General features: G+C 33.5%; 2 pseudogenes; one reads left to right on the forward strand and one right to left on the reverse strand.

Moving 5' to 3' along the window:
- Positions 1-2,112: 2,112 nt before the first annotated feature.
- LOC149171695 (uncharacterized) lies at positions 2,113-3,287 on the reverse strand (annotated as a pseudogene).
- A 5,921-nt stretch (positions 3,288-9,208) lies between these two features.
- On the forward strand, positions 9,209-9,721 carry LOC149171696 (2S seed storage-like protein pseudogene; annotated as a pseudogene).
- Positions 9,722-14,397: the final 4,676 nt, after the last annotated feature.

The following is a 14,397-nucleotide window of genomic DNA, read 5'->3' on the forward strand; positions in this document are numbered from 1 at the left end:
GGTTCAGGTGTGAATTCATGGGCATCTAAGAAGCATCCCATTGTGACACTTTCATCAATAGAAGTAGAATATGTAGCAGCAACATCAGCAGCATGTCAAGTAGTGTGGTTATGAAGAGTACTTGATGGACTCAAGCAGAGACAAGAAGAATCAACAACAATATATTGTGACAACACCTCAGCAATTGCACTATGCAAGAATAGTGTGTTTCATCAGAAGAGCAAGCATATTGAGACTAGATATCACTTTATTAGAGAACTTGTGAGCAATGGAGAAGTTCACTTGAAGCCTTGTAAATCTAGTGATCAATTGGTTGATATACTTACTAAGTCATTAGCACAAGATGTGTTTGAGTTTCATAGAAGAAACTTGGGTGTTGTAAGCCTAGCTGAGACATAAACCAGCAAGCATGTTTGAGTTGTCATGAGTCATGTTTTAGTTTCGCAGTCGTAATTAAGGGGGAGTGTTAAAATAAGATAATTACTCCTGCATGAGGAGTTAAATAGAAATAGAGAGTCAATTAACTCAGTGTTTGCATGATTGAGTGGTTGCGTGTTGAGTCAAGTGAGTTAAGTGATAGACTACTTTGAGTGTGAGATTGCATGTAGTTGCATGTCAAGATATTTTAGGCACTTAGCTAGTTGAACAAGGTTTAAATACCTTTCACCAAGTTCCTTGTAATCAGTATGTTTTGTGTGCTCAGTAGAAGAGCAACAACTCATATTTTATGTGTGAATTGTGTTTTGTCTCCTTTGCCTTTCCAACACAAACCACAGAAAAACTATAACATGAAACAAACTCCTCCATCAAACGTGTGGGAGGAATTGACTATCCCTGAACTTTGGCCACCGTCCTATCAAATGTAAGCATTAGTACTATATTAATCGATGACCATTGATTGATATTTTTTATATACTTTGACAATCTTAATGAGTGACGAATGGATGGGTACACGCTTATGTTGAGTATCTGTTGGGTTATTCAACGCGGTATTGGTTACATAAGATGACCAGTGAAGTTGAAGGGAGAGACAAAACATTGAAGTTGCCGTGACTACATTGCACTTCGGTCATGACCTACGTGTCTCTGCTATATATCTTAGCCCATGCATATAAGATATGATCGCTTAGGCATAAATTTGGACTGTCCAATCTCACCAAAACAGAACACGTTCATGACCTTTGATTTCTAGGTAACCGTACCTTCTCTCAAAATTCCACAAGTGCACATGGGTTAGCATGTCCTGAACGGTTGAAATCAGAAATGACTCCTTTACTTTTAGTTTGAAACATGTTTGCTTTATAGAAAAACTTTATATATTATCCGTGCGTTTCTAAATCCAATAATTTATCCTTGTTGACGTTGTGGACCATTAATTTTTATCATGATTATGGTTGATACTACGGAACTATATTTTTAACTATGACTATAGGTGAGTATCCGTCGTTTAAAGAAATGGATGAGGTTGTTGTGATGAAGGTGTATCAGTAAGGTTGTATGAGTAAACTAAAAAATTGTTAAAGGTCAAAAGGTAAAATATATTGTAAGCATTACTGTTCAACTGTCCTCATTGTAGTTACAAATAATGCATACACTCTACTCATGCTGATACACCCCACTCATAATGATGGATAATGCTGACTAAACTTTTTTCTTGCTGACACATGGATTGCCAATGTTGATAGACACCACTACCTCGATTTGATGGCGACCTTTTAAGCACACTCAAAAGCCATTGATTGGACCTCTCGATTGCCCGAGACCACTCGATTAGGTGGAGACCTCTTTTATTTACCTAGTGACCCATCTCGGTCTAACAAAGCACTGAATATTTGAATATTAGAAAAAACACAAACAATATTCCACATTGCCATAGTTTAAAAATTATGTTTTTCTAGGAAAGTTATGGAAATTCTAGAAAAATTTGTAGGGATTTTGTAAACTTAACTAAAATTTTTTAAAATTCATAATTTTAGATGTTTGAAATGTTTTTGATGATGAATCTATTTCCACAATAAAATATACAATTCAAATATTATTTGAATTCTGACCACTTTTTACAGTCCAGACAATTCTTTGACCTCCATAAACGACTTCCTCTACATTACACTTTAATGAAATTGCTAGACGATCTTGAGACAAATACCGCTATTGATGGCTATTTGATTTCAGAGAACCGTGAGTCACACGTACTCGATAAAGGTAAACTCATTCTAATATTTTAAGGGAAACTCATTCTTTTGTAACAACAGTCATTTCACAGATAATGATGTACCTAAAACAGAATTTCGCTATGATAGGCCAGTGCGGCTCTTGGTAACAAATTAAATATCAGTCTACAAGATATGCTTTAATGGCATCATTAAACTGCTCTTAAGAGACATCAGTATTCTATTACAAATCTCGATTCCACAGTTTTTTCTCAACACATTACAGTCCTTTCTCATCGTCGTTCAGACTTTGACTGCTCTAATATCGTTCCAAACATCAGGAAACTCAGGTTCACTGACTACTAATCGAACTTCTTGTTGCTGTAATGATTCAAAATCATTTCGCATGACTGGATGTTCATTCAACTGCCAAATATCATCCTCCCACAGAAACCCATAGAAATCCTCAGTGGTCTCAGCGTAGCCGTGGACTGTATCAGAATATATAATATTGGACGTTGAATCTCCGTAGATGGAGTCGTCGATGATGAACCCAAGATCGTCTGCAAAAATATCTTCTCCAAAGTAACTGAGCTCCGTGCCAACATCGTTGTAATACGTCCAGTCTGCTATATCACATGCTGAGCTCTCTTGAAAATTTGATCCGCCTTCAGTAAATGTGCCTTGCTTGAATGGACCCAGCCAATCAGCACCGCCCTTCTCGTTAGTTGACATTTTATTTTCTGTTTGCGACATTAACCCAAATTCATCTTCTAGGGACTTTATAACCCCGTTCATCCCGATCTCGCAAATCTCGAGCTCATTCGAAGCATCTGTCCCCTCCGTATAACTATCGTTAGCACACAAATTATCGATCTGGTTGAGCAAGGCCATAAGATCACTGTCTCGTGCCCCCGTTACTCCGCTATTCATTTGCTTCGTGTCCGGCAAAGGCATCCCGCCATTCCAATATTCATCTCGCCCTCGCTTAAGCTGAGAAACTTGTGAGGCGGTGGCCATCTTCACAAAATGCTACAGAAAATAAACGATGCTATTAAAACAGAACCACATAGCAAAGAAAGTCTAGGCTTGGGATTCGTTTTATTAGATTTATAAACTGCGCACCGCCTCTTCGTCATTGACAAAATTAGAATAGCACCATATATGTAGAAGTATCTGGCCGTGGATGATTCATTACGGATTTGTTCCTTTGTGTTTAACCATATTTAATATATGGACGTCAGTGAAACATCAGTAGCGGTTTACGTAAAACCACCTTCCAATCAAAATCGCATTGCCGTAACACACAAGTTATCTGACAACACACTGTCTAAATTCTTAACTTACTAATATTTAAGTGTGAATTTTTAGAAAGTTTTGGGGTTTATTTTCGCAGTTGTCTATAACGCGACTTTTTGAAAGCCTTTCCAGCGGGTTTTTCCGGTCGAAATCCGGCAGGAATTTATTGGAATCGCAAGTTTGATAGCTAGTTTCTGCACAATGAAAGCGTCGCAGGGTTTTCGAGGGTGCTGAATCCAAATATACAATTAAAAAACCATTTTAACTGCAAGATATCAAAATTTAACCTCAATTTCTTCCGCCGGATTCCGTCACCGGAATCTCCAAAAAGTCGCATTATAGACAACTCCTTTATTTTCTTATTATTATGGATCCCGTAGATTATAAATTTGACCATTGAACAATTCACAAATCCATTAAAAAACAATTTAAATAATATAAATAAAGATTAGGTATTAGATTCCAGCCAAAAATGTAAGGAAAACGCCAAAAAAAAAATCACGCTTAAGAAAATACTCCAATTCTTAAATTTAGCTTTTCATATTTGGAGTTTTCTAAATTTTAAATTTGAGATATTTTGTTATAATTTTTAATTTTTAAATTTTACTAAAATTCTACCCAACGGAAATTGTCATCAGACTCATCGCGTTCACTTCGATAATGCGCACGTTTAACATCAAAATTAATCAAACCATCTATTTATTTGACAGTCAATGTGCTGTATATTAATTATATTTCATCATTTTTAAAATAATTATGTTGAAGAACCTTTATTGGGTCAACTCTTGATCATGTAAAGGGGATGGAAAAGTTTTTGACTCACTCTATAACTTTATTGCATCGCGATGGACCTATTTTTCACATGGCATTTTTCAAATCTTGATGAAAAATCCAGTACATCGAATGGGTCAACGCTTAATCATGTAAAGGGGATGGCAAAGTTTTTGACTCACTCTATAACTTTATTGCATCGCGATGGACCTATTTTTCACGTAGTAGTCTATAACGCGACTTTTTGATAGTTTTTCCGGCTGATTTTTCCGGTTGAAATCCGGCAGGAATTTATTGGAATCGCAAGTTTGATAGCTAGTTTCTGCACAATGAAAGCCTCCCAGGGGTTTTCCAGGGTGCTGAATCCAAATATGCAGTTAAAAAACCATTTTAACTGCAAGAAATCAAGATTTGATCTCAATTTCTTCCGCCGAATTTGTCACCAAAATCTTCAAAAAGTCGCATTATAGACAACTCCATTTTTCACATGGCATTTTTCAAATCTCGATGAAAAATCCAGTACATCGAATGGGTCAACTCTTAATCATGTAAAGGGGATGGCAAAGTTTTTGACTCACTCTATAACTTTATTGCATCGGGATGGACCTATTTTTCACATGGCATTTTTCAAATTTTGATGAAAAATCCAGTACATCGAATTGGTAGGGGAAGTCGAAATCCTATTGTATGAAGTTCCATATTATTAAATGTGGTTAACTCATTCTAAATCCTTTTCTATTTTTCTTAATAAAATATTTTACTAATTAATAATATGGATCTTTTTTCTCAACTTAATCATGGGTGTTGGGTGAAGTGACCATGGAAATTGGGGACCTTGTCACCATGCTGCTTTCAATAACATTAAAGAGGAGAAGGGTGGCATGGCCAATCTATACCATGCATTACATATGCAAGTTTCTCTTACCTCATTTATTATCATGTCAAGCTTTCTTTTGTTTATTCACTCTATGAAGAAAGAATCTATTATCCATTTCCTATGGTGTGCTTATATTCTTCCCTCAATGTAGGTGGGACTATTTTCTTGGTTGTCAAGTAGTGATGGGTTTGTGTGTGGCGAGAATAATGTAGAGCGATGACATAATTCACAACTTTTTCTTGAGTTGAAGTAATTTGGCTCTCGCAATGGCGCCATAGTAACCTGTGTTTGCGTGTAACACAATTCGGCATCTGCATCTGGATTAACTTGTTGTCCGCATTGAATGTTAGATGTTGGACTAGAGACTGGTTTTGGGTGCAAAGAGGCTATATATTTTGGGGCTTTAACAATTTCATTGGAGCTAGACGTTGAGGTTGGAGGTGGCATATTTCTATCTTCTATGCAAGCAACTCTGTCAACTCATGTAGGGTTGGTTGAATTTATCAAGGTATAGTCTCATGCCTTTGGCTATGTTCTTACCTTCTTCAATTTTGTGTCTCTCTGGCGTTGGTTTGGTGGCTCTGCCTTAAATTCTAAGGCTGTGCACTACTGCTAACGTCATGGTGTCCCTTGGTTTGTGTGTGACTCTACCAAAAGGTTTTCACTTGCCTCTTTGATTTACTATGCCTTCCTTTTATGCTAGCCCAAGCTACCTAGAATCCCCAAAAACTCTTGGATTTGCTTTCTTTTCGACCATCTCAATCCTAATATTTTCATTCTTGGCTTGTTGTGGGATAGTTATCCTGGCTCGTTCAACTTCTTTCGGTGCAATATGCCTTGTCAACATATGCACAATCGCCAGGGAGATGGTGGAAGAGGTCCCCAGCCGAAGGCCGCATGATAAGACTAAGCACAGGAAGTTGTAACTATCTTTCATTCTGTTATCCACCAACAAAAAAACGCGAGAAATCTGTTAATTAAAGGCCCTGACTACCAATTACCATGAAGATTATGCAGACTTTGAAATCCTAGAGAAGGTATCCAATCGATTTCCTGACTCTGGTCATTTTAGGGAAGATGGAACTAATACCTGAACTCCATTACCTTCCATTGGCATATTAAAACTCTTATGGGAAGGGTCCTGAAAGAGAAGCATGAGGACCACAATTATATCATCTCTTTTTTGGATGAAATTGAATAGGTGTGTCGATATCAACATTGTTGTTTGATGAATTTGGATGTCTGACTAGCCCACCAGGAAGGTCAACTTTGGTGTGAACCCAAGCGTCTTTCTCCTACAAGTGGAAGTGCACAGGTTCTAGCTCCAGTAACCTCTTTAGAATCTTGATATCAAATATGGTTTTTAGCAAAAAAATCTTCTTTTTGCAGTCTAGTACATGGTACCTTTTGTAGCTTATAGCAGAAAATGTTTTTTATTTTTTTTAACTTGAAATTCAGATAATAGTCGACATATTTGGTTTCACTCGACACATATTAAGATCAAATATTGCAAATATGAGATGAATTGTGATGCTTTTGTTGATGTATTTCGAAATTTAATAATAATACAAATATAATTCACCCAAAAAAATATGGATCTCTGGTCTCATCATGAAAAACAAATCTAAAATTAACAATTACGAAATTGAGAAAAAAAACATAAAAATAAGCAAATTAACAATTATAAAATTGAAAATAAAATCATAAAAAATCTTATTATCAAAAGAGTTGGGTAAAAATCATCATAATGGAAAGTTGTGTGGTGCCTATATAGATTTGAGAATTATATGTATGATTTGAAATTTGATGTCGGCTATTGGTATTGAATCCTAAATAAATAAAAACTTGAATTTAATGTTTATTTATTAGTATATTTTGCAAATTTATAATAAGTATTTTGATTTTTGACATTATTTTATTATGAAAGTTAAACTAAATTGTGTCAATATAGTTAGTGCACCAATTGGGATTGTATTAATAAATTGATTATTTTATTATTTTTAATTTATTAAATATTAATATTGATCAATTATGTGAATTATAAATTTAATTATTACAGAGTATGTTCTAATTAAACTTATTATTACGAAGGCTTATTTTTTTATAAGTTTTATATTGATGTATAATTATAATATTAAACAAATATTCCTATAAATTTTCATATGTTAGAGTTCATTTTTATGCACATTATTATAGTGCTAAAAATTTTAGGGTTAATTTTTCATGTTTCTTCCCCTAAAATATTTGTCAATTTTAATTTTTTATTTTTAAAATGACTAGACTACATTTTGTAGGTTAAAAAAAACTAGTTTTAAAACATATATCCATATTAAAATTAGATCACTATAAGAGGATCCCTCTTAATTCTCTATTTGTCATGCACATATCCATATTAATTTTAGATCTATTATGTATGGAGAGAGATCAAATCCCTCACGGTGCACTCCTTTAAGTTTTTCATTCTAAATAAAAGTTTACACCTCAAGGATTTGATCCCTATGGATGTTATGAGCATTATTCCTTCTTGAAATTTTTCTATAAATTCCTTATTATATCTCAATATATCCAATTCTTCATTCAAATCAATAATATGTTATTTTTTATTGGATAACAAAACTTATAAGATGGTAAACCATCCAAACAAATTTTTGTTAAAATATTAATTAATTTTCCTTGAAACATATATATATTACAAAATTGAAACTAATTAGATGTTAGATTAAATACTTTAAATTTCATATTCTATATTTATCTAAAACAAAAATGCACCAATAAAATAGACCAAATCATATGCTAAAATATTAGAGAAAGCGAATCCCCAATCAAAATGTTTACAACATAATGATAAACTATTAGACATTAGACAGTTAAAAAAACTTCAATAGGAATGATAGACCTATTAACTTCATCACAACCACAATAAAAATATCAAATCTGATATATTGTAATCAATCATTAACATGTTCTCATTATGATAGATGTTAAGTATCTAAATCATAAAATTATTTTGAAAATATTGAATCATAATTAACCATATTAATTTTATATTTTTTTAATTATAAAAAATCTTATAATAATATTACCTTGAAACAATAATTTATCCTTTGTTTCAATTATAAATCTTAATTATTATTTAAATAAATGAAACAATAAAAAAATATAATAGAGATAAACTCAATAATCAAATCCAACTGTCGCTAAATCTAATTCTGACTAAATCATACTTGATGTATTATTAATATAGAAAGTATTACATTTTACTTTTATTTTGTTTTTATATAAATAAAATAATCTGGCTATTACTAAATCATGGCATAACTATGAATTCAGCATGACAATAATATAATACAAAATATAACATTTTTTATTGTATTTTATTTATTTATATTATATATATTTTAAAATAAACAAAATAATCTGGCGAAATCTCACTGTTACTAAATCATGACATAACTATTTGCTTGAGCATGAAAATAATATGCCACGCAAGAGAGTGGTGGAGAAGTTTTCAAAATCATTATTAGTCCCTGCTTGGGACAAATAGCCATTGATCTATCGTTGACCATACATTAACCGGTCCTTTGACCAAAAAAATTTGTGCACTATCAAAGTTTAACCAAAGTTTATCTCTGCAAATATCGGTGTAAGAAATTTATAACCAAAGTTGTGAATTGGAGGTCTTATTGCACGCTTCACGTGCCCCAATGTTAAAATGATATCCGGTATAATAGCTTTATCCAAAGTTTCCAAGCATGAGGTTTTTCAAACTTTGGTTAAAAGTTTTTTTCCAATCCAGAATGTTTGCAACCATTCAATAAATGCACATGAGGGTTTTCAAACTTTGGATACAGGTGAAATATGCGGTGATTGAAAACGGAGGCAGGCGTTCCATCTTTCTATGGCTTCAGTTGGGACGTGGAGTGTGAGATGAGGCATGCGCTACATGTGTCCGTCTCGACTCTCGATCTCTTCTTCGTGTTGTTTTATTCTGCACTTCTATTAGGATCCACGCCTCCATAAATACAGTATTAGGATCAACTTCGTCTTCCCACCTTGTCGCCGCCGCTCCATATAACTGTCTATCCTTCAAGGTAAAGAAGAAAGAAAAGTAATGGGCGTCTTCTCCCCTCCGATCACTACGAGACTGGCTCTTAAATGGGTGAGCTTAGGCGTAACCCTTCTCTTCCTCCTTCAATGGGGCGCCCCAACTGTTGATGCACGTGAAGGCATGATGTATGGAGAGGGCTTGCAACAACAACGGTCCTGCGATCTGGGGCGACTGTCTCAATGTCGCGACTATTTGCAAAGACAGAGAGAGCAGCCATTGGAGAGATGTTGCGAGGAATTGGAAAGAATGTCTCCACAATGCCGATGCCGAGCCATACAGCAAGTTCTCGATCAATATCAATCGTATGATTCAACCATGGAGGACCTTTTCATGGATTCTAAGGCTGCACATAATCAGCGCCATCGCCGCCGCGAATCGCGTGGAAGAGAAGAGGAGGAGGCGGAGGAGAGAGCCGCATACCTTCCAGAAACTTGCAACGTCCGCCAGCCTCCCCGCCGCTGCGACGTTCATCGCCGTTCTCGTAAGTCTTTCTATCGATTGATGAACGCTATTTAATATTAAACTCTAGTAATTAATTCCTGTAGCTGTATGTAGGATGTTGCTGTCATTATTCTGTGGACTAACACATTCTTTCATTTATTCACGATGTCATTTGTTATTGATGTTGATCCAACATCTAGTCTGCCACCTTCGGTGCTGTAAATTATTTATATTTCTTCTTAAAACAGGCTAATCCATACTGACTGATGAATCTAATCCATGTGCTAATGGTGTGTGGACAGGCTATTTTGCAACGGGCAGCAGCTTTTAAGTGCGCAACGACCAGAAAATATAGATACTGTGTCTACGTAACTAAATAAACAAGGGAGTAACTTAAGCCGCTATGAAATTGTAGTTTTTTTGTTTGGAAGAGTCGTCTCATTTCATTTAATGCCCACCATTTATATGGTAGCCGGATGTGTTCCCTTTACTTAATAAAGGACTAATAAGCGACCAAATTCCAAATTCATTTTGTTTCCTTTCATGGTCACCATCAAAGCAGGTTCTCTCTTTTTTTTTACTACACGCTTAATGAACTCAAATACAATAATACAATATATGCTTTGAAGCAAAAAAGCGGAATTAGACTAATAGAATATCTAGTATCCAACTTCGCGTATCTCTCTTTCTTGATTATTCACTGCCAAGTAAAGTGTAAATCTTTTCATTAGAAAAATTGAAACCTGTTAAAATATCTTAATTACAATCAGAAAATACAAACATAACGAAATGCCTATGTAACACGAGTTACGAATGACTCTCGTTAAGACCTCGGAACAGCATCAAAAGGTGGATGCTGGGTTTTTGGGCAGTGTTTGCTTCTGGCTATACATCAAAAAAAAAATGTACCGCGTGAACATAACCTATCGAGATTAGTGAGCATATAGGAAAGGAATAGACGAGACCTGGAATTTCAAATCCTTATTGCCAGTCAAAATCTTTGACTGATCGTTATAAATATTTTTTCTTTTCAATTTTCTTTACGATAGTTATAAATAAATTTAGATAATCTTTTTGTAATATAAATGTTCCCTTCCTTTTCTCTCTAATGCAAATTTGTAAAATATTCGTGGTCTTCTTTTCCTTCTGCCTACTGATGATGTTACAATGTATTAATTTCATAAAGGCTAACATGATGATTGAATTATTCTCCATGCTTATTTATTTTTCTCCTGGATTGTCAACTTTCTCACTTTTCTTCATTGAGTCATCAATATCAATGATCCTCCCTTTAATTTTCTTCTTTTGAAAAATATTAAAAACATCCTCCGCAAATATTTCGATTTTGAAATCTTTTTTCAATTTTTTCTTTTCAATTATATCTAATTGGTTCTTCAAGTCTGTATTTGAAGTTCTCAATTTCCTATTTCAAGTTCTCAAATTTTCAATTTTCAGTTTTTAATCTGTATTCAATATTTATTTTTTCATTTTTCAATTTTTTCTTTTCAATTATATCTAATTGGTTCTTCAAGTCTGTATTTGAAGTTCTAATTGGTTCTTCAAGTCTGTATTTGAAGTTCTCAATTTCCTATTTCAAGTTCTCAAATTTTCAATTTTCAGTTTTTAATCTGTATTCAATATTTATTTTTTCTTGAAATTTGGGTGTAATGTAACTATTCAAATTTTGTAATGTAACCATACAATTTTTACATTTCAAATTATTTTATGGTATTGGTATTTCAAGTCTGTATGCATAATTAAACTATACAATTTTTCAATTTTTGGTATTGGTATTTCAAGATCTCAGATTTTTATTTGAATCTGTATTTCAATATTTAATTTTTCATTGACACTAAACTTTCTGAAATACATGATATAGTTAAAAGTTTCGTTGTTCATTATGAAATAAAAGTTAATGAATTCGTTGTTTATTCTAAAATACAAGAATTTGATATTCATAACGCAGAATTGATTTTTTAATTTTGTAACTTATTCCAAAATTCATAGGGCAGCATTGATTTCTTTTGCTGTCTTCATTTAGGCCTATAGCATACACATAATATCTAATTCTTTTAACTTCTCTGCATCACAGTCTCCGGAATTTTTGAATAAAGACCTCGCAGGAAAGAGCTGTAGTTTCTCTCCACTCTCTTCCAAGGACAGAATCAATAGTTCCCAAATTCTCCAGAGAACAAATTATACACTGAAGTTTTTTTATCCTAGAAAGCGTGACTGTTATGTGAATGAGCAAAGTTGGTTTAGATCTGAAACATGAGTGTTTAAAAGATTAAGTTTATGAAACGATCAATACCCCAAACATTCAACTTCTATAACATATTAAATTGATACAACAATATATGGAATAACTAGATTATTAAACTACATTTATTAAGATTTGTAATATAAAGATTTAAAATATTCAGTCTACATAAATAAAAACTACTTATTAAAAAATAACAAAAAAATTATATATCACAAATATTATATAAAATTTCCAAAATTAAAAAATATATATCTAATTCTCCATAATTACACTTATATAAAAATAAAAGTTCATCACTCTTTCTATTTCATTTGAAGAGTACGCCCATGTTCATTTTGAAATATTAAATTATATAATTTGTATTTAATAATTAAACTTGTCCAACACACTGGGCGTTGTTTTATTACACATTCAAGTGAATTATGCGATTGTTTTCTCTGTTCTCGAATAAGATGCCTTTGTGATAGCCTTCTATGAACGCATTAAATTAATATGAAAATTGTATTTCCTTTGAAATTCAATTAAGTGAATTATGCGATTGTGTGATGCAGACATCAAGATCTTTCAACGCCATGCACACAGCAAGATCTTTCAGGGAAGGTAGCAAGTTTGTTCGACGAAGGTAGGTTTTTAGCGAAACAGAAAGTTTAGACATGTTGCAGAGAGCGTTTGTATTGTGTTGTTGTGGCAGACCCCGGCAGGGACTACCGGATACATGCAGCAATTGTTCTTATAACTTCCCCATGTTGCCAAAATCAGCATTTTGTCATATTATTTTGAAACATCATATCTTTTCTCCCATCCAAAGGCTTCTGTACATGACGGAATGGACTTCTACGTTTTTACATCTTTCGTTGCCAACATATCCATCGACAATTTTTCAATGAATTATAATTCTGAGTAATATTAGTTTATATTTTTCACGTAATCTTAACGAGTGACCGTTGGATAGGGCCATCTAACTTGATCGTGGTTAAACATGGTGGACGTTAGGTTTGGTGGGAGAATGACAAGACTTCCCGTGATCTTGTCTTCCACAGCTGAAATTGGAAATGACTTCTTTATCTTTAGTTTCAAACCCGTCATGCATCCAAAAATTTATCATCCGTAAATCCTATCAATGAACAATGAACCTTGTTGAGGTTCTACACCTTTCATTTTTTATCATGGTTATTGTTAATTCTATGGAACTTTCTTCTCATCATGATTTCCGCTCAACATCTATCCTTAACAAGTGGATAAGGTTGTTAGGATAAAATTAAGAGGAGAAGACCAGTGTCTATTGTTAGAAATTATGCTAATATGATAAACTTATTCACTTATTTCTTTTATCAAAATTATTAATAATGTTATGAATTTTCTTATAATCATAATTTCAGCTCAGCATCTATTTTTAAAAAGTGGACGAAGTTGTTATCATAAAACTAAGAGGGAAAATTAGTGTCTATTATCACTTAGAAATAACTTTTATTTTAGAAAAATAGTTAGAATTGGTTTGTTGAGTTGTTGGATTGTTGAGATATTCTCTCAACAACCAATCTCTTAGTTTAGAAATTGTTAGATATAATAAGCATTATATATGCTTTGTGATTGTGTGATTAAGATCGAATGATGTGATGCTATATTATTAAGTATGTGATTAAACAACCGAGTTAAGAGAATCATGGAACTAATGCAAGGCTATCCCAGGAAGTTTAAGTTAATATGCTACAATAGTGCCAGTTAATGGTTTTGTAACTAACTATTCATTTACTAAAGATTACTCTATGTAATGATGATGGTTTCTCTAATGGTCATTGAAGGAATATGGAAAGTAAATTAGAAAGTTACACATTGGTAAATGTCGTCACAAAATTTCCTAACTCCATGCATTTAACATTAGATTATGCATTGAGTCTTCTCTTGATGAATATACAGTACCTACAAAAAGTCTTCAAGGAAATACCCATGATATGATAATAGAAAAACTTGCCTCATCCTATAGAGCATATGTCAGTACTAAACAAAAAAAACAAATTAGAATACAAAGAACCTAATGCAATTAAGACATGAACATGCATATACATAAGATACTTACCTGTAGATTACCTCTGCTGCATCATTTTGCTAGACCTTGCTCTTTGCTGTCCTAGAAAGTCTGGTCCTTTGTACTCCTTGACAACACTTGATCTAGTTTTTCTTTACTTCTAGGAGCACGATATTTAATATAATGTATCTATTCGATTTCAGATCCCCAACATGTGATCTTTGGCCATGTAGAATCCCTCCGAGTCTTATTTCAAGTGCCACAGGTCTAACATGATTTGGACTCTTCAAGTCAAAGTTATGCCCAATCTCTCACAATGACCTAATTATGGACTACTTCAGTAGAGCGAACTTGTACGACGCGCCACAATGTCACTGTTTCCTCATTCTCTAAAATTGATACACAGAAAGCTACAGTTTGTGCACTACCCATCACTTTTTATAGAATTCCAATCCTCTTCTC

This window comes from Pinus tabuliformis, chromosome 4_2 (genome assembly GCF_031772625.1).
Source record: "Pinus tabuliformis cultivar Carrire ecotype Pingquan chromosome 4_2, CPIR1, whole genome shotgun sequence".
NCBI lineage: Eukaryota > Viridiplantae > Streptophyta > Pinopsida > Pinales > Pinaceae > Pinus > Pinus tabuliformis.